Source organism: Staurois parvus, unplaced genomic scaffold, assembly GCF_062004578.1.
Source record: "Staurois parvus isolate SC_StPar_1 unplaced genomic scaffold, SC_StPar_1.0 ptg000850l, whole genome shotgun sequence".
NCBI lineage: Eukaryota > Metazoa > Chordata > Amphibia > Anura > Ranidae > Staurois > Staurois parvus.
This window is the reverse complement of record NW_028318646.1, coordinates 4,916,921-4,937,610: the sequence shown is the minus strand read 5'-3', so window position 1 is coordinate 4,937,610 and position 20,690 is coordinate 4,916,921.

The window sequence follows — 20,690 nt, the reverse complement described above, 5'->3', positions numbered from 1 at the left end:
TTAACTTACAGTTTGAGAAAATGCATCCAACATAAGTCATACTGATGAAGTGCTACAAAAGATGTACCAATTTTATACATACATTGCTGACAGAGAAAGGCTTAAAAGACATTAGAAATAAATCTTAAATGGATTACATGTACTTAACTAAAGCCTTGTGTATTCTTTTTTTCAAATACTGTCTTCAACTTTTTTATCTATTCTTACAATCTCAGTACAACTGAGCTCCTCTAGCCTTTTCCAACTACTTCCCATCTACATGCACTCAGCCTCACTAGAAAATCATTTCTCGGGTGTGACTTTCTGATAGTGACTATGGTTGACAATGCCTGCCCAGCATGTGCTGGCATAGGGGCCTATAGCCTTTACCAGGGACTCATTTGACGGTGTGACAAGCAGATTGTGCTCCTGTGCTGTCAGATGGAGGACAACTAGTTGCTGCCATTAAAACCCTTTGACTACACAGATCTCCATTTTATTGATTATGAGACTTTGGAAATAAAATGGCTGATTGGGCAAATGGAAACGCACTCTCAACTAAGGTTTTGTACTTCCTGAACGTATTGCAGGAAATCTTAGTGGGTCAAATGGGAAGCAAAGCTCTGTTGGATCTACTTATTTCAAATAACATGAGGCATCCTGTAGTAATTATGTTTGTGGTTAATTGCATCCTGGTGGGGAACAAATATAGAAGAACAAAAGTTAAACCTGGGTGGTGAACTTCTAGGTCAACAAACATATAAAGCAGAGTAAATGGCATTTAAAAAACGATGAGACAGAAGGGCCAACTTCAGCATTTCAGGGCTGCAAGGAATACAATATGAAATGCAAAAGTGAGATAAGGGAAAATAGATTACCAAAAAACATACTGCGGAAGAAAGAAAAAAGAAACCCCAAAAACTCTTTAAATATATCAATAGTAAAATCGTTAAAAACATAACACATAGGCTCTATAAAAGGTGTACAGGAGAAGTTGATTCCAATTGACAGGGAGAAGGAAGATATATTTAATACATTCGTATCTTCTGTTTTTAGAGAAGAGATGGATTTAATAATCACAACAGTAAAATTAATGACAGTGGACTTAGGATAACTCTGTAGCTGACTGAAATACAGGCTCAAAAAAGACTAAAAATACCTTATTACAAACCTCCAGGGCCAGTTGGCTTACACCTATGAGTCCTCAAGGAGCTTAGACAAGGTATAGCTAGACAACTACTTACTGACAACTTACTCAGTACTTACTTACCTTAATGACTGGAATTGACAAAAAGCAAATGTAATCCCAATTTTCAAAAAAGGTCCTGAGTTGTATACCAGGTCAGACTAGTCAGCCTTCCTGACCATACAGTTCTCACCAAACATTTAATGTACAAATTAAGGTCCACTGACATTGAAGAACTTGTGTGTACATTGAGAAAATGTGTCCAGAGGGTAAAGATAAATGGCTTATTTTCTGAATGGTCTATGGCAGTGAGCAAAATGCCATACAGTTTGTTCCTGGGACTAATTCAGTTCATCTTCTTTACAAATGACATAGAGATGAGAATAAGTAGTCCAAGATCAGTGTTTGTTGATGATACCAAGTTATCTAGGGCAGGGGTCTCCAAACTTTCTAAAGAAAAGGCCAGCTTACTGTCCTTTAGACTTTGGGGGGGGGGGGATGTCCCTAGTGGGAGTACGCAATTCCAGATCTTTTCTATTAGGCAGAGAAATAGTTAGTGTCAGTGGGAGAATAGTGTCCCATTGTTGGTGTCAGTGGCAGGAATTATGCCCTATTGTTACTGTCAATGGCAGGAATAATGCCTCAAGTGCCGAATAAAGGCAAGCAAAGGGCCACATCTGGCCCCAGGCCCACAGTTTATAGACCACTGGTGTAGGGTATACTTTGCAAGAGGACACAGACTCTCTACAAGAAACTCTTGTTAAAACTGAGGGGTGGGCTGTCATGTGGCAGATGTGGTTCAATATTGAGAAATATAAAGTTATGCACTTGGGAGCTAAACATATGCTCACAGGCTACTCATTAAGAGATATTTCTTTGGGGAAAATGGGGATGGAAAAAGATCTGGTGGTCTTTGTAGACCATAGACTGAGCAATAGCATGCAATTCCAGAAGACTACTATCATGCATTAAAAAGGTATTTGCTCAAGGGATAAAACTATAATTTTACCACTTTACAAAGCACTGGTTTGGCCTCTTCTTCAGTATGCAATTTTGTTTTGGTTATCAATCCTCACGAAAGATGTCCTTGAATTAGACAGAGTTCAAAAAAGGGCAAAAAATGAATAAGGGCACTGTAGGATCAACGTTATGAGAAAAGGTTAAAGAAACCAAACTTAGTCATTCTGGAAAAAAAGCACTTTAGAGGGAATATGATAAAATTGTACAAATTTATTAATGGTGACTACAATATTGGAAAAAAACTATTCAATATAAGGAATCTAAAGAAGACACATTGCCATAGCATGAAGCCAGACAAAAGAACGATTTAATCTTAAACTAAAACTGTCTTTAGTCAACCTTACCAACTATGTATCTATATATATATATGTAACCATTGATGGTTAAAGCAAAAGCAAATGCAACCATACACTGGAAATAAATTAAAAGTCCCAAAAGCATTCTGGCCTGTCCAATTCAATAACATGTTTAGATTTACCATGCACACCACTGCAGGCCACACAATTGTTTCTCCCACCAAAGCTGGTGCCATCTTGGATTAATCCCAGGTCAGGCTTCTTAGTTTCATGCTTTATCAAATCTGGCACATGCCCAGTTATACAGAACCATGCTCTGCTATGAAGCAACTATTGCCTCCAGATAACAAGTCACATGAGAGCAGGTGTCTGTGTTGTTGGGAGGGCCTGACATTTTACCAGCAAGATTTTCTGTTGATTCTGGCACTGCAAGGATGCAGAGAAAGTTGCTAAGACTGCGCATGCTCTGCTTCACATCATAATCTGAAGAACAAGAGGTAAATCCAAAACGGTATTGATTTAGAGGGCTTTGAAAGTATACATAGAGATTAAGGTGCATTTTCATAAAGGACAAAGTTTCAATGTAGAATTTGCTTCCATCTTGAAGCTGAACTCCTGGATGCTCTCAAATTTTCATTAATAGGTCCTTTTCCCAGCAACAACAAACAATAGTATTTTGTCCCCTTTACCTAATTTTACTTGAATCAACATTTTAAAAGTTAATAACAAAATCTAGAACACGGAGACATGACCTCAAACTAACTGAAGGAGAGTTCAAAACTAATCTTAGAAAGTATTATTTTACTGAAAGGGTAGTTGATGCTTGAATTAAACCTCCAGCAGAGATTGTGAACCAATCAACGGTTAATGTATGTTGTAGAGATCCGAGAATGGGAGTGGTTGAGACGTTTTGCAAAGCACAGTGGGCAGGGCTGACAAAAAGTAATCCACAAAAATGCACACAACAGGGCTAAATAGCTATATTTCTGGCAGATCAATAGGTATATTCCTATATTGTAGGGGTTTTAAAGCAATAAACATAAGAAAATGTAAAAATATTGCAGAGATGTATTGCCAAGTTTTTTTTGTATTTTGCCTTGACATATGCTTTAACGTTTCCCAATTATTTGGAGTGGACCTCCAATGTGTGACATTTGAAGAAAAGGGCTTCTCTGCAGCCTTTTTTTTAAATTGGCACACTACAATGCACAGCATGCGTGCACTGCAGCATGGTTGAATTGTCATCTACTGTAGTTGCGTGTTGAGGTGCCATTTTAAATGAATGGCACCACAAAGCTCCCCACAAAGTTCTGTGAATTACTGTGCATCACAGTGTAATTCTTAGCTTAAAAAAAATTTACAGATATTATGTAACAGTAATTATGGGAAAGATATGTATTAAAACACTTTGTCATTTCATTGATATTAGGACTTTAGCATCCTAGGTGTAATGGTTTGGAAATCTGAAACTGCAAGGGTAATAACTTTCATAAAGAACAAATGTTCCACAAAACAATTGCCTTGCATTATACACTGCAAAATGTGAAAATCATAAATATGTTTTCAGCCATGAACATTGTTGTCCTTGTAACTTCTGTTTTGTCAGACATGACTAAACTGGGTATCTTATCATCACAACTGTCAAAATATCACTCTATAGCTTGATTTGCCAACTCAATGTCGCTTTCCCAAACAAATACAACTATCTGCATTTTTGTAAATTCCTCTGTTTGTTCAGATAGAGGCACATGGAGCAAAAATGTAAGTATTACAAAAGGAAAAAAAACCTCAGCACTTTAATTTCAAACAATATAAAATCTGTAAAATAATGTAAAAACAGAATTTTTGTTAATATTATATCTTAAAAATATTAATCAATAATTATGTGATTAGTTCTATTTGGGAAATATAAATGTTGCTTTCTAAAAACACTGTCTGGGGTATTCTATAAAGCATTTATTACACTTTTCTGGCAGTAGGTCCCTTTAAAACTATCTGCACCTAATTTATGCAAATATTTGTGTTAGTTTCATTAACAGTACTGACAGCTGTGACAAATGCAAGTAGTTCAAAACAATGAAAATAGTACCCTCTCAAATGCCCCATAAACCTGTATCTTTTGGATTGGCATGTGGATATACTGCTGCAAAACAGCCAGAATCAGCTAGTCTGTCTCCAATAGACTTCAACAAAATGGTGACAGTCTGCACACAGACACTGACTCCCTGTTGCATGAGTGTAAATAGAATAGGTAAAAGATGCCTTCAGGTCCTGTTCTCCACCTGTAGAGAACTCCTCATTTTGTACTTTTAAGAACCTCTACGATTAAGATCCAAAAAGGACAAAATGCATCTCAGGAGTTTTCTACAGTTTGAGAACAGGAGCTGAAGCAATCTTTTACCCATTCCATTCATACTCATGGAGTATGGAGTTAATGTCTGTGCAGATGGAAGCCATTTTGATGAAGTTCAGGTAGTTCTTACTACTGCCACTTTACTAACCTGTCACTATGACTGCATTAGATTATTTAAAAAATTACCACCAGTTCGCAGATTAGGAAATTGGCAGTAAATTGAAACCAAGTCTGAGTTAGTGTTTCTAGAAATGCCAGTGCTCAGAGTGGGGCATGTTTGTGCTGGGAAGTTGCCATCAATATGACAACTTCCTGCACAGGGCTCTATCCCCAGCCCCATTCAGCTGTCCCATGTGAAAAGTGAATTTAAACAAAGCTGGGGATACTGGCTGATGTCATTATCCAAATATGGCAATGCCCATGTTTGGGAAATGCTGAGTGTCAGGACCTGGACCACTTGCTGGTAGCACTTGCTTCCCAGTTTCCAGTGTCCACCAGTGGGTGCCTCCCAGCAGCCAGCAGGTTCCATTATTCAGTTTACACTTGATGCTTGCTTCTGGGAGGGTATCTAGGTCCTCCCCTACTAGTGCCTCTTGCTCAAGTGTTTTGCTGCTGCCAGATTCTGTTTTCCATTGATCCTTTTCTTGTTCCTGCTCCTGCCCTATATCCTGCCTTGTGCCTGCTCTCTTGTTTCTGATCCCAGTTGGTTCCCCTTCTAATCTGCTCCCTTCACCTTCTGTTTTCCCATGCTTTTCTGTGTTCCTCATTTTGAATATATTGCATGGAGTTTTTCTTAGTTAGGCCTTCTGTTTATTAGGTTGATTGGTTAGGTATTCTGTCAATGGGGATTTAGTTGACTTATATTTTTATGTTTTCTCTGGACTGTGTGAATGGATTTTGTTTCACTGTAAATTAATCTCACCTAAAGCATACACAGTCTGGTCCCAGTTTCCTGACTGTAACCATGCAGATCTGGTCAGCCCTGCTTTGGATTTCTGATAATGAGTCATATAGGAGGTGCAACTGATGGAGAACTAGTCTCCATTGTTACAGTACTTGTTGAGAGGGGAGGCATGATGGGGAACTGAGAGACTGGTTCCCATCTGGTTCGCTTGCCTTTGATTGAAAAAAAACTGACAGGTTCTAGGAACTAATTTCTCAGTTCCCCATCAGGTCCCACCCATCACTCTTTTCTGTGTGAAGGGTGCGTAGTTGAGGAGGAAATTCACTAATGCAGAGCTGCACTGAGGACAGAGCTTCCTGTATGAACATTATAGCCTCAGTGCTGCCATCTCCTAAGAGAAAATCATGTACCTTTTCCCTGCAGTACATGAATCTGGGGCAAACACTGACGATTTCAGTGTGGAGGTGTTACAGAATTCTAAAGAATTCCAAAAACACTCCATGAGTCTGAACTTCTGACTGCTGCAGTTGGAAGCTATTAACCTATTGATGATATTACTACTGTCACTAAATGAAGCTTTCATCCACCCACCCACCATCTTGTTTCAAAATGTACCAAGTAGGTGGGAATCTCAGGTGATGTCATTGATCAAATATGGTTATGCGGATTTTAGTTCAATGACATTAGCCAGCTTTTCTGACATTTAGTTGCTGGATGAGGAACTGTAATTTTTGACAAGGGTGTGCAGAAGAATATAATCATAGTAGTTCATCATATTTGTATTGGAGAGTCTTTGGGTGTTGTTCATTGTGACTGATGATGGATCTACATCACTAGACAACAAGAATGGCACTGGTTCCACATGGTAGGACAAGGGGCTTACAGATTCTGATAAGCTCCATGCAAAATTCCACATCCACAGGACCAGGAAAGTGGGAATGAGGTTTATGTCCTTATCAATATAGGGGCAAAAAAGGGCCTTGGCAAAGTACCACTCAATGCTGAAGACATGTGGCCTGGTATGGTTTAGGAGGGGGCTGCATGCTTCTTTCCTTTTCTCTTTTCTGTCCAGCAATACTGCATGCCTAGATAAGGGTCTGCTATGGATTTTGTGAGGTATTCATGCTATTTTTATGCATGGGTCCATCCTTAAAAGTCCTCACTAGACCCCTATATGAGATTAAGTTGTAGTATGAAGTTTTAGAGGTACCCACCTCTTTTTTTTTATTGCATAAGGTCCCCCTTTAAAGTTATTACCATACCCCTATTTAGGATAAAGGCTTGGTATTGAATTTTGGGGGGAAGGAATGCACATCGCTTTTTGCGTTTGTTTTTCTTTTTTTCCTGCATGTCATGTTGTCTAGGATCCCTCAGGATGAGAGGAGGGGGACAGGGTGTATGAGCTCTGCCCCTTCTATCCTGGCCGCCCGGTCTTATTACCTGAATAAGGGTTTTGCATGGCTTTTTAAGGGGGTCCTCACAACTATGGCTGGATCTAAGGGGTTACTAGGGTGGGCTGCACCCCCAGATTTCTGTTGTTCCCCCCTGGCTGGCTGCGTTCCTTCCCCCATTCCTACATTCAGGGCAAGGACATGAATGTGCAGCCTGGTGTAGTGTTCAGTAAAGACAGTGGACAGGGGAGAGGCTGTGATGTGCTTCCCCCCCTCCTGTCAGTGGAGCACTTTTCCACACAGCACCATGTGCTAGGTGGGGGGATATACAGTCATGGCCGAAATTGTTGGCACCCTTGATATTTCTCCAGGAAATCATGTATTTCTCACGAAACGTATTGCATTAACACATGTTTTGCTATACACATGTTTATTCCCTTTGTGTGTATTGGGACAAAACAAAAAAAGGGAGGAAAGAAAGCAAATTCGACATAATGTCACACAAACCTCCAAAAATGGGCTGGACAAAAGTATTGGCACCCTTTCACAACTGCGGATAAATAAGAATGTTACAAGCATGTGATGCTCCTGTAAACTCACCTGGGGCAAGTAACAGGTGTGGGCAATATAGAAATCACACCTGAAAGCAGATAAAAAGGAGAGACGTTCACTTAACCTTTGCATTGTGTGTCTGTCTGTGCCACACTAAGCATGGACAACAGAAAGAGGAGACGAGAACTGTCTGAGGACCTGAGAACCAAAATTGTGGCAAAATATCAACAATCTCAAGGTTACAAGTCCATCTCCAGAGAACTAGATTTGCCTTTGTCCACAGTGCGCAACATTATCAAGAAGTTTGCAACCCATGGCACTGTAGCTAATCTCCCTGGTCGTGGACGGATGAGGAAAATTGATGAAAGATTGCAACGCAGAATAGTCCGGATGGTGGATAAGCAGCCCCAAACATGTTCCAAAGACATTCAAGCTGTCCTGCAGGCTCAGGGAGCATCAGTGTCAGCGCGAACTATCCGTCGACATTTAAATGAAATGAAACGCTATGGCAGGAGACCCAGGAGGACCCCACTGCTGACACAGAGACATAAAAAAGCAAGACTACAGTTTGCCAAAATGTACTTGAGTAAGCCAAAAGCCTTCTGGGAAAACGTCTTGTGGACAGATGAGACCAAGATAGAGCTTTTCGGTAAAGCACATCATTCTACTGTTTACCGAAAACGGAATGAGGCCTACAAAGAACAAAACACAGTACCTACGGTAAAATATGGTGGAGGTTCAATGATGTTTTGGGGTTGTTTTGCTGCCTCTGGCACTGGGTGCCTTGACTGTGTGCAAGGCATCATGAAATCTGAGGATTACCAAAGGATTTTGGGTCGCACTGTAGGGCCCAGTGTCAGAAAGCTGGGTTTGCGTCCAAGATCCTGGGTCTTCCAGCAGGACAATGACCCCAAACATACGTCAAAAAGCACTCAGAAATGGATGGCAAAGAAGCGCTGGAGAGTTCTGAAGTGGCCAGCAATGAGCCCAGATCTAAATCCCATTGAACACCTGTGGAGAGATCTTAAAATTGCTGTTGGGAAAAGGTGTCCTTCCAATAAGAGAGACCTGGAGCTGTTTGCAAAGGAAGAGTGGTCCAAAATTCCGGGTGAGAGGTGTCAGAAGCTTATTGATGGTTATAGGAAGCGACTGATTTCAGTTATGTTTTCCAAAGGGTGTGCAACCAAATATTAAGTTAAGGGTGCCAATACTTTTGTCCAGCCCATTTTTGGGGTTTTGTGTGACATTATGTCATATTTGCTTTTCTGCCTCTGTTTTATATTTGTTCCAATACATACAAAGGGAATAAACATGTGTATAGCAAAACATGTGTTAATGCAATACCTTTTTTGTGTGAAATACTTGATTTTCAGGAAAAATATCAAGGGTGCCAACAATTTCGGCCATGACTGTATGCTAGGAGGGGATATTGGGGGGATATGTGCTAGGAGGGGGTATTGGGGGGGGGGGGGGTTGGAGGAATATGTGCTAGGAGGAAGGATTGGGAAATATGTGCTACGAGTGGGGGATAAGGGGATATGTGTTGGGAAGGGGGATGGGGGGATATGTGTTAGGAGAGCGATATGTGCTAGGAGGGGGGATTGGGGGGAACATGTGCTAGAAGGGGAGTATGTTCTAGGAGGGGAGATTGGGGGGATATGTGCTAGGAAGGAGGATCGAGGGATTTGTACTAGGAGGCAGTATTGGGGATATATGTGCTAGAAGGGGGATTGGGGGGAATATGTGTTAGGAAGAGGGATTGGAGGGATATGTGCTAGATGTGGGGATTGGGGGATATATGTGCTAGGAGGAGAATTGGGGGGAATATGTGTTAGCAGGGGGGATTGGGGGGGGGAATATGTGCTAGGAGTGGGGATTAGGGGGATTTGTGTGAGGAGGGGGATTGGGGGGAATATGTTCTAGGAGGGGGTATTGGGGGTTATGTGTTAGGAGGGGGGATTGAAGGAATATGTGCTAGGAGGGGGAACTGGGGGGGATTTGTGTTCGGAAGGGGTTTGGGGGATATATGTGCTAGAAGGAGGTATTGGGTGTATTATGTGCAAGATGGGGGTTTGGGGGTTGTGTTGGGGGAAAAGTGGGGGCTTGGGGGATTTTGGGTTAAGAGGAGAGGGCTGGGGGGGGGAATTGTACTAGGCAGGAAAATTTGGGGGGATTAGGGTGGGGAGGGAGGATTTGTGCTGAGAAGAGTAATTTGGAATGGGTTGTGCTAGGAGGAGGGATTGGTGGGGATTATGCTAGGAAGGCGGATTTGGGGGATAGGATTTGCATTGGGAGGGGGGATTTGGCTGGAAGGATTTTCAATAGGATGGGAAATTTGTGGAAAAAAGGATGTGTGCTAGGAGGGATGATTATTTTGTTTGGAGAAGATTTTTGCTTGGGGTATAGGGAGATTTGAGCTGGGAGGAGGGATTGGGTGGCAAATATTTGAGCTGAGAGGGGGGATTTGGACTAGGAGAAGGGGGAATTATCACATTGTTCTGGGGAGCATTTTGGCTTGCAGAGGAAATTTATGCTTGGGGGGTGAGCGTGCTGATCAGTGCTGTTTTTTTTGAGGGGGAGAGATTTATGCTGAGACATCAAATGAGGACACTCAACAGATCTCCTTCTCCTCTCACAGCACATAGCTGAGACAGAATTTCCTTACAGACACTGCCTCAATCTGTAGCCAACTACACACTGTGCAGATGGATGCTGTGTCTGTAAGGAAATCCAATCTCAGCTATGTGCTGTGTGGGGTGGAGGAGCTTTGGGTACCCAGGCTGTTTGCAGTGTGGGGATGGGAGGAGGAGATCTGTTGAGTGCTCTGCCAGCAGTGACCCTGTCCTTTTCTCTGCTGACCTCTGTCCTCTGCATTGCTGACCCCTGTCCTCTGCACTGCTGACCACTGTCCTCCATCCTGCTGACCTGATAATCCCTTTTCTCCACCCTGCTGATCCCTGTTATATGCTCTGTTGACCCTTGTCCTCTGCTCCGCTGACCCCCTGTACATTGCCCTACTAACTTTTGTACAATCCCCTGCTGACCCCCTGCACACTGTTCTCTGCTCTGATAACCCACTGTACACTGTCCTACAAACTAATGGCCTCTGTAGACTGCTCTATAAGCTTCTGACCCTATCCTCTGCCCTGCTGATCTCACATCCCCTGCCCCCCCCAACATTTTTTACTGCACCCCCACATCAGCCCTCCCAAAATCCTTATCAGTCCCTTATGCAGGTATGCATCCTGGCTGATCAGAAAAGGGAGGAGCATTAAGTATACAGCTCTCCAATCTTTAACATTACCAGGCCACATACCCTCCCCTGGCAAGGCAACTCATCCTCATGTTTATGTGGGGTCTGGGGACTAGAGGACTATCAGAATCTGGGTCCCATATACCTTTCCTCCTCTACATGAATTGTTATCGGGTTGGTGGGCGCAATTCATGATTGATTTCAGCATTGCTGGATGACATTGTGGGCCTATTTTAGTTTTTTTTCATAAAGGACTTATGAAAGTGTGTAGCTGCTTTTTTTTGTGAATTACTCTTTCATGTGTTGGGGCGGTATGTTGGGACCACTTTATCTTTAAAACAAAGTACCATGATCCAATGTAAATCCAATGTTGACAATGCCATCAAGATATGTACATAGATCCACTGTCAATTATGACAGCCCAACAACCTGCTGATGCAAACAATCCTCTTACGCTGGCACAAACAATTCTCTCCATTGACCTAATATCGTCATTACCACATTTGGTCAGTACTGTTACCCTTGGAACTCCCATTGAGCAATAATAGTTTTTCTTTGTAATTTCACTTTTAATGGAGTGCATCCTATCATTATTGTGCCACTTCACACACATTTAAGGCAATCAACAGCATGCTATTGTATTTTTAATGTTGCCATTTAATCCTCATGAAAAGACCGGCTCCCCATTTTTTTTTTTTTTTTTTTTTTTGCAATATTACATGTCACCCATGGTGGTGCTCTGTCATTCATGGCCTTTTTAAGCAAAATCATAGAAATTGGCTTTGAAAAATACCTATGTTCAAGACTTTCAAAAATTTTCAGATGTTTAGCAAATGTTCAATGAGCTAAACTATGCTTAGTTCACTTATCATTACTAATCTCACAGACTTGGAAAATTTTAAGCACCCTAGGCAAGACCAGCTATTTGCGCCCTGCCAAAAAAATAAATAAATACAAATTTTAAAAACAGTAGAAAATATTAAATCAACAAAACATGAAACTGCTAAATTTCTTTTAATTTGCAAAAATAAGTGCCATAAGATGACACTAGCACCATTATTAAAGGAAAAATATATATTGACCAAAAATAAATTAACTGTTTTAACCAATCAGACAGAGAAACAAACAAAAAAAAGAGACAGAGTTACAAAACTCCAGTGATCAGCAGTTGCCAGCTGGCTTGCAGTAAGGGACTGAGCCTGAGAGGAGTACTGGAAGGAGCAGCAGCTCAGCTTCTACACTGGCCCCAGACACTCCTCTTTTTTTCCCAACCATTCTCTGCCCCCTTCCTCCTGTCATCTCCATGACCCGATGTCCTACTAGGCTCGGCCCACCTCTGATGGCTCCTGCCGGGGTGCAGAGTCCAGGCTGCGGCTTTCACTGAGGACGGGTGGCCTCGCAGCACTACACCACTTCCCTTTCATACACATTGGGCCCTGATCATCCTACTCAAAAAGGGTTAACCCTGCAACCAGAGCATACCCCTGCCTATTGATTGGCTCCAGCTGTGTAGAAGAAGGCAAAGCCAGCACTGGACACACCCAATTTGGTTACCAGTCAGCTCCCTGTTACAGCTGGGGGATTGTGTGTGCCAGTGAGTGTACCGGAGATGTACGGACCGATCCTATGATCAGAGACTGCTGGCCACCCGGGTTCCTGGGCTAATGACATCTCTTCCCATCCCAGGGGGAGCCAACACTTCACTGATATATATATATGTACTAAATGGTCATGTGTGTGGACAGGCTGTGAGACAAATGTGTGCGAGCAAAGATACCATCATTCCCTGTTAACTATGCAGAGAAATGAAGAATTCATACAAGAGGCCTATAGGCCACACAGAGAGAGTGCCAGCCTGTGCTGCACCCAGGCGCCCCTAGGTGGCAGTGTGCCCTAGGCAGCTGCCTAGTTTGCCTAGTGGAAGCACCTACCCTGACCGCATGTAATAATTTGTGGTGAATCTAGGCAGATTGCATCTCACTGAAATCTGTTTATAATTTGTGTATAATAATAGCAACATATCTAACATGCATATTAAGCAACATCTGTGCAATGGTGATATTTGAACTGGTATTCAATAAATGTTTGGCAAGGAAATTACAACAGCTTTAGGAAAGTAATGTTTAAGCCACCCAAAAAACCACTTAGATTTGCAGACTGCAAAGGAGTACATACTTTTCTACACCTTGGTATCTAGGTTACTTGCTCCTCTTTTTCCTTATTTATTCTGATCACTACTACCCTGTTTCAGAGTTCATTTGACTTACAGTGTAGTTTCATGTGGAAACGCCAAACCACATGCTCCCCAATTTGTGAATAGTAGTTCACTAACCAGCTCTCTTTCTACAGGGGTATGGGAATTATAATTTTGATACCTCTACTTTCACTTCCCTCCTTTTCTTTACTTAAATGTTCACGGTTTCTTTTACTGCTTCTATGACTATTCTGGATAATAACTGATTTATCACTTTGTATATATCTTATGTGGGAGACTACAGTGTACTTCTTGTATGTGTATCTATTTACTTTGCTATGGATGAAGTATAATGTAACTATACATATACCATACTTGGCTGATGCCCCTGGAAGCTAGAAATTAGTGGAGTAGACATTGCTACTCCAGTGATCTTTACTTGCTTCGTGTGGCTTGCCTGGGGCATTGTGAACACAGAAGGTTGGCTGCTCAGCACAGACACCAGTCAGAAAATACTTTTGCATCTTTTTAATGAATGAAAAGCATTTCTCTGATTGGACAATGTGGAGAGCGTGATATCATTTCCCTACCTTAACACCTTCTCCAACTACAGAAAGCTTTGCACTCATTGAGAAAATTCAAAGCATTCTCTGAATTGCACCCATGCTGAGCAGCCAACCCCCTGTCTTCAGAATGCAGGGCATCCTCTTGGCTTGGGACTCACAAGCAAGTAGAGATCATTGGCCAGGTATGGTATATGCTTCTTTACATTAGGTTCACATCTGTGTGGGTGGTGCCGCTGCGGATCCGTGCAAAAATCCATGCAGCCGCACCACCCGCACAGAGAAATGCGAAACCACACCACCCGCACTGGAAAATGCAACCATACTGGGAACCGAGATTCCCGTGCGTTTTCCAAAGAAGTGCAGGGACTTCTTTCCTGCATGTCACGGACACGGGAGTCCATGGGTTCTTGTGCCCATGCAAAACACAGCCCGCACGGCCGCATAGATGTGAACCGGGGGTTAAAGAGGGTTTGCACACCAAACAGGATTCAATTCTGTTCACACACTTATTTCAATTTAATATTCTTCAACTGGAAATCTAGTTACATTGGGTCAAGAGCCACACATTTTGCAGATTTAGAATTGGTGGTCAGTTGATTTCTTTGGATAATCCATCATGTTACTGTCTTAACTCTCTGGTAAATAAGTTAACTTGATGCCTTGCAAATTAGGATTTTGCTATTAAAAACATTGTTCAAATTTAAGGTAATTTACCCTCTGCACCAACTAAGAGGGAAATATATAATTTTCTCAATCGTCTAGGGCAAATACCTGGTTAATGTATGCAAGTCTAGCAAGCAAGTTGCCTAGATTTACCTACTTTTAAATAGTATTCATCTTTTTTATTCTTAGGCTATAGTCTAGTTTATGCCTTGTATTCTCATGTTGTAGAAAATATTGTTTGTGTTTGATAAATAACTGCTGGTATATTTAACTACAGCCAATCTTAATTTTCACTAGTTTTCTTGGCATACTTTATATCCTTTGAATATAATTTCACCTTTCACTTTATACATCTTGGAATTAATATTTGTAAGCGACAGATATTACAGACAACCAACTCTTTATGAAATATAGTCAGGTTATTCAGTACAAATGGAACAAACTTCATTTTCATTTCAGATCAAAGTTGCAATCTTTTTGAAGTTTAGCTATTTGATAAAAAAGTGTTTTTTTTTTTACTAAGTTAATAGGACATGGGGATCTTTTATTAAACTGCAAAATGTTATTAATATTGCAGAATTAGCTTGAAAGAAATATGTGAAATGACACCGGAAATTAATTAGATTATTTCATCATTCTTTTAAATTATAAACTTTGATACACTTGCATAGATATATAGGTACATTGATAAAAAGGCACAAAGACAAACAGAATTTTAATGAGTACGAAGCTTTTATCTACTATCATTTTGTGACTTAATTTTGGCTGTTTATACTGCCTATTGATTGCTGTAGAAACCTGCTGTTTTAATGTTGTTATTGATATTCTCCCTGGGTTTTCTTCTAATTCTACCATTGATATTACCTTGATTGGATTTAGTTTATTTGAATTGCCTGTAGGTTTTCGTCTCTTGAGTTTTTCACTGTTTATAGACATACAAAGATAAAACCTCACTTTTCATCTAAAATCCTTGAGAGAATGCAACAGATAGACATATTTAGAACATTAAAACAACAATCACAAGAAGCAAGCAGCACTTCTCACCTCATCTATATTAGACCAATATAGTTTACACAGTACTTTTTGTCTGATTTGCAGACTTCTGATCTAGTTAAATTTACTTTTCTTTTTAAAGTACAGCATTATTTGTACAGAATTTTTTGTCATAATTCCACAGATGGGTGGGTTTCATGAATGATACTGTTGCTCACCCTTTAGGAAATTTTCTAGGAGGGAGGAATATAAGAAAGTCGAAATAAGACATACCAACATCCAAATATGTAAAATCAACTTGCTGTCTTTAAAAACACTTCAGCTCTGTAAAATTGGGGGCATTGTCTGCAGTCATACAGAAGAGCTACTTGCCTGTTGCTGGAAAGCCTTAACTATTCTTTCAGACACAATGTCCATTCTCACTGAAAAAAAAAAGGTGAACTAAGTAGTAAGTGAATGAAAAGCTATGATTTATTGTATTTTATTAATTTATGTATATGTATATATATATATATATTTTTTTTTTTTTATTTTTTTTTTTTGGGGGGGGGTAAAGAGTAAATAAACAAGATCTCAATAAACAATGGGGGTGATTTATTTAAACTGGAGAGTGCATGGTATCCAAACAGCTACTAACTTCAACTTGTTCAATCAAGCTTTGACAATGAAACCTCTCTAATTTTTGTAAGTGTACAAGTGTATATAAAAATCTCACTTGAGTTTCCACTGCTCATTTCTGCAATTATCCTGTTCCTAATCCTCTTCAGAGAACTCATGACCTACCTGGGGGACACACTGACTGTGGTGGCAGCCTGCAGATACATTAAAAATGTGCCTCTGTGAAAATGCTATGAGAGAAGATCACAAGCTTTGTTCTTAAAAGCTCCCCAAGATTGCAGCAGGCAGGAGAAGAAATGCAGCTCTTCTGTGGACTGCCAGCCTTCAGAATTTGACATATTTTATGAGACTCCAGGGATTGTTAACCCTTTTCCATAGAGTTCTCTGCTCAGAGACACTATTCCAGATCTCTTCACTTTGCATAAGTGTAAACCCTGCCTCACTTTTCCCTATACTCACATAGTAGCAGGGCCCAGTATTGTCGCAGTGCCAAGTTCCATAGTTACATAGATAGTCTGGCTGAAAAAAGACAAAAGTCCATCCAGTTCAACCATTAAAAAAAAAAAAGTTATAATCCTACACCCACAGTTGATCCAGAGGAAGGCAAAAAACCCCAGCAAAGCATGATCCAATTTCCTCCTGCAGGGAAAAAATTCCTTCCTGATCCCCCGAGAGGCAATCGGATATTCCCTGGATCAACTTTACCTATAAATGTTAGTATCCAGTTATATTCTGTGTATCTAAGGAAGAATCCAGGCCATTTTTAAAGTAATCCACTGAGCTGGCCAGAACCAAGTCTTGAGGGAGTCTATTCCACATTTTCACAGCTCTCACTGTGAAGAAACATTTTCGTGTTTGGAGATTAAATTTCCTTTCCTCCAGACATAAAGAGTGCCTCCTTGTCCTCTGTGATGAACTCAGGGTGAATAGCTCTACACCGAGTTCACTATATGAACCACTGATGTATTTATACATGTTGATCATATCCCCCCTTAATCTCCTATTCTCAAGAGAGAATAAATTCAGTTCCTCTAATATTTCCTCATAGCTGAGCTCCTCCATGCTTCTTATCAGTTTGGTTGCCCTTCTCTGTACTTTCTCCAGTTCCCCAATGTTCTTTTTGTGAATTGGTGCCCAAAACTGAACTGCATATTCCAGATGAGGTATTACTAATGATTTGTACAGGGGTAATATGATATCTCTCTCTCTGGAGTCTATACCTCTTTTAATACAAGAGAGGATTTTACTCGCTTTAGAAACTGCAGCTTGAGATCTACCAGAACTCCCAGATCCTTCTCCACCAGGGGCAGACTGACAACTCATAGGCCCCCCAGGCAATAGGGGATCATGGGGCCCCTGTGTCCTTGCCCAAACTTAAAAAAGCCTATGAAAAAGGTACCAGGGGCATCTCATGGAGCCCGCTACTGACCCCGGGCCCTCGGGCAGTGCCCAAGTTTCCAAATGGTCTGTTCTCCGCCATTGATTCCCCCAGTTGTACCCCCCTAGTATGTATGATGCATGCATATTCTTAGCCCCCAAGTGCATAATCTTACATTTATCAACATTAAACCTCATTTGCCACATAGTTGCCCAATTAAACAGTGCATTGAGGTCGGCTTGTAAGTTGGAGACATCCTGTAAGGACGTTATTCCACTGCATAGCTTGATGTCATCTGCAAAGACTGAAATGGGATTTTTAATCCCAGACCCTATAGCATTTATAAATATATTAAAAAGTACGGGTCCCAACACTGAACCTTGGGGTACACCACTGACAACCCTAGACCATGCAGAGTATGAATCATTAACCACTACTCTTTGGATACGATCTTTTAGCCAGTTTTCTATCCATTTACATATGGATTTTTCTAAGCCCGTAGACTTTATCTTACACATTAGCCTTGTGTGGGATACTGTGTGAAACACTTTTGCAAAATCCAAGTATACCACGTCCACTGCCACCCCTCTGTCCAAGGTTTTGCTCACCCCCTCATAAAAAGAAATCAGATTTGTTTGACAACTTCTGTCTTTCATGAATCCATGCTGTCTGTTGCTTAAAATATTTTTTACCAGCAAGAACTCATCTATGTGGTCTTTTATTAAACTCTCCAGTATATTCCCAACTATAGAAGTTAAACTAACAGGTCTATAATTACTTGGTAAAGATTTTGACCCCTTTTTAAATATTGGCCCTACATTGGCCTTACGCCAATCCAGTGGTACTATGCCAGTCATTAAAGAGTCCCTAAAAATTAGAAGCAATGGCTTTGAAATGACAGCGCTCAATTTTTTAAGGACCCGTGGGTGTATGCCATCCGGTCAAGGTGCTTTATTCACCTTTTATACTGTCTAAATATTTTTTGATCATATCAGTTGTGAGCCAAGGTGGATCATCTGGAGCTGTGTCAATACCTTGCCCATTATGGACAAGAGCTCCCCCATGCTCCTTTGTATACACAGAGCAGAAGAAGGTATTTAATAAATTTGTTTTCTCTTTGTCCCCAGACATCCACTCTAGATTATTTTGTAAAGGGCCTACATTCTTGGACCAGACCTTTTTACTATTAATATATCTGAAGAATTTTTTGGGGTTGGTCCTGCTATCTTTTGCAATCTGTCATTCATTTTAAAATTTTGCTGCCTTTATTTCCTTTTTGCATATTCTGTTATATTCTTTGTAATGTTTAAACGATTATAGCATTCCTTCATTTTTATATTTAATACAAGCTATTCTCTTATTATCTATAGCTTTTTTAGCTTTGGCCGTAAGCCACATAGGTTTAATTTTTAGCCTTTTAAACTTGTTGCCCATGGGAATATATTTTGCAGTGTGTTCACATTCAGTCTTTTTGAAGAACTCCCATTTTTATGTTGTGTTCATCAATGCCAATATTTCCTCCCAGTCTATGTCTTGGAGAACAGCTCTCAGCTTTGCAAAATTAGCTCTCTTAAAATTGAGTGTTTTTATTTTTCCCGTATGTGCCTGCTGTTTACAGCTAACAATAAATTAAATCATGCTATGGTCACTGCTACCCAGATGTTCTTTTATATGAACATTCGTAATAAGCTTTTCATGGCTTGAGATTACCAGGTCCAGCAGCGCATCATTCCAAGTAGGGGCTTCTATGAACTGTACCATAAAATTGTCCTGTAGTAGGTTTAAAATTTTTTGCCTTTTAACTGTTCCTACAGTAACATTACTCCAGTCAATTTCCGGGTAGTTAAAATCCCCCATTATTATCACTGTCCCAGCCCTTGCAGCCCTTTCAATCTGTGCAAGGAGCTGAGTCTCCACCTCATTAACACTGGGAGGCCTATAACAAACTCCAATGATTACCATTGTAGTACGCACCCCCATGTCCAGTTCCACCCATAATACTTCAGCCTCATCACACTCTCCATCAACTAGGTCCTCTTTCACACTTGGTCTGAGATCACTTCTCACATAAAGACAGACATTGACACCTTTCCTATTTACCCTGTCTCTCCGAAAGAGAACAGAGCCAGGAATATTAATGGCCCAGTCATGTGAAGAATGAAGCCAAGATTCAACAATATCAATTAAATCATAGCTCTCTTCATGCAGCAAAGCTTCCAACTCACCTATTCTGCTTGGCAGACTTCTGGCATTGGTGAACAAACATTTTAATTAGTTGACACCTTGTTTGCATATTTTTTATTTTCATACAAATGGTACCAATTCCACTTGTTGTTGGTAACATGGGAACCTTCTTATCTGGCATAGCCTTCCCCCCATCTTTCCCCATTCCACCCACCAATATGTACTGACCCCTGTCTGATCTATCTACCCCGTTATATTCTAATTCTCCCTCCCCCCTTGATCCTAGTTTAAATACTACTCCAGCGGTCCCATAAAACTCTCCCCTAGCACAGCAGACCCCCTTCCATTTAGGTGCAAACCATCTCTAGCATATCAGGGTCAGTCAGGGTGCATGCATTTGAGAGTCCCAATATTGAATATGTAAATCAGGCATAGAGATACAGTACAACAACTGAATCTCTGATTCTATCTCTGAATGTGGAATGGATAGATGATTGAGAGCTCCCCTTACATTCATAGATCCTGTTGACTGGCTTCTATGAATGGATGATTGGGCAGGAAAGGGCAGGCATAGTTGAGCTCTCTTGATGAGAGCTTCAGAACACCCTTTATCCATAATAACCCTTACCACACCAAAAGATTGCAGGGTGCAGGGGGCTGGAAAGATGAAGATTTCTCTTAAAACATTAGGAATCAGCACAAGGGACACATCATACTAACTGTAATTTATGTTCCTTGTGCTGTTTTTTTATGGTTTTAATTTAGGCTAAATTTAGGTTTTTACCTTGAAGTGGATTTTAAGGCAAAAGGTTTTGACATTGCTCTCAATCCAGCACTGGCCCCACTGGCAGCTTCATTCTGTTCTCTTCCTGCAATAACAGGCTTTATGGAGAGCAGCAGGAGCCATTGAGAGCAGGAGGTGGGACCAAGCTGCACTATGGACACTTTTTTACTTCATGACACTGAGGAACATCTAAAGAGGAGTGAGCAGGTGATCCTGAGCAGCTGAAGGAGGGAGAGATCCCTGCAAGGATAACGAGTGTATAAGGAGAGAAGCATTGTGGAGTACATAGGAGGTATCCAACATCCATTCCATGCTGCAGCAAATTCTAGCAGGTTCCATGTATGTGAACAAAAAGTGTATTAAGCCTATCTGTTAG